Here is a 772-nt window from a genome sequence, read left to right on the forward strand (position 1 = left end):
ATTGGGCTGTCCTGAACCTGCTGTCCTGCTGAACCATCCACAATGCCGATACTTCGAACTCGAGAGAGGAGTTCACAAGAACGGATGTGATGATGTTTTCGAGCTGGAGCTGCAGTCTGCTATCTGATGTTCATCGTCTGATCAATGAGCTGTGCTGCGCCAGCGCTGTTTTCATCGCTCACACTACGGTGGGATGAGCTTGAATCAATACTAATTAATATATCTCAAAATCGGTTAAAGTACCTGAAGAGCTTCGACAGGCTATCTACACCATTCTAGCCGATGAGATGGGCCTTGGCAAGACCATTCAGACTGTGGCCTTTCTCTATTCGCTCTAGAAGGAGGGTCACTGCCGCTTGCCTGGGCAGCAACGATTGGGCTGTCCTGAACCTGCTGTCCTGCTGAACCATTTACAATGCCGATACTTCGAACTCGAGAGAGGAGTTCACAAGAACGGATGTGATGATGTTTTCGAGCTGGAGCTGCAGTCTGCTATCTGCTGTTCATCGTCTGATCAATGAGCTGTGCTGCGCCAGCGCTGTTTTCATCGGTCACTCTACCGTGGGATGAACTTGAATCAATACTAATTAATATATCTCAAAATCGGATAAAGTACCTGAGATCCTCGACGTAGGTGGGTGAAAGTGGCATTTGAATGCTGCTCCGCTAAGTCAACACATTACTCGCTGTTCTCGTCGAGCCCAGTACCATTTGGATGCTGCCGCAGACAGTCGTTATTTTGGTCCTCCATCCAGGTGGTAAACTTGGGACA

General features: G+C 48.6%; 1 long non-coding RNA gene across 1 annotated transcript; it reads right to left on the minus strand.

Annotated features, from left to right (window-relative positions):
- Window positions 1-158: 158 nt before the first annotated feature.
- LOC117591650 lies at window positions 159-739 on the minus strand. Its single transcript, XR_004574446.1, has 3 exons — window positions 617-739; window positions 244-556; window positions 159-183 (listed from the first exon to the last, which is right to left on the minus strand). It is a non-coding gene; the product is annotated as an uncharacterized LOC117591650 (long non-coding RNA).
- Between the last annotated feature and the right edge of the window lie 33 nt (window positions 740-772).

This window comes from Drosophila guanche, unplaced genomic scaffold (assembly GCF_900245975.1).
Source record: "Drosophila guanche unplaced genomic scaffold, DGUA_6, whole genome shotgun sequence".
Taxonomy (NCBI): domain Eukaryota; kingdom Metazoa; phylum Arthropoda; class Insecta; order Diptera; family Drosophilidae; genus Drosophila; species Drosophila guanche.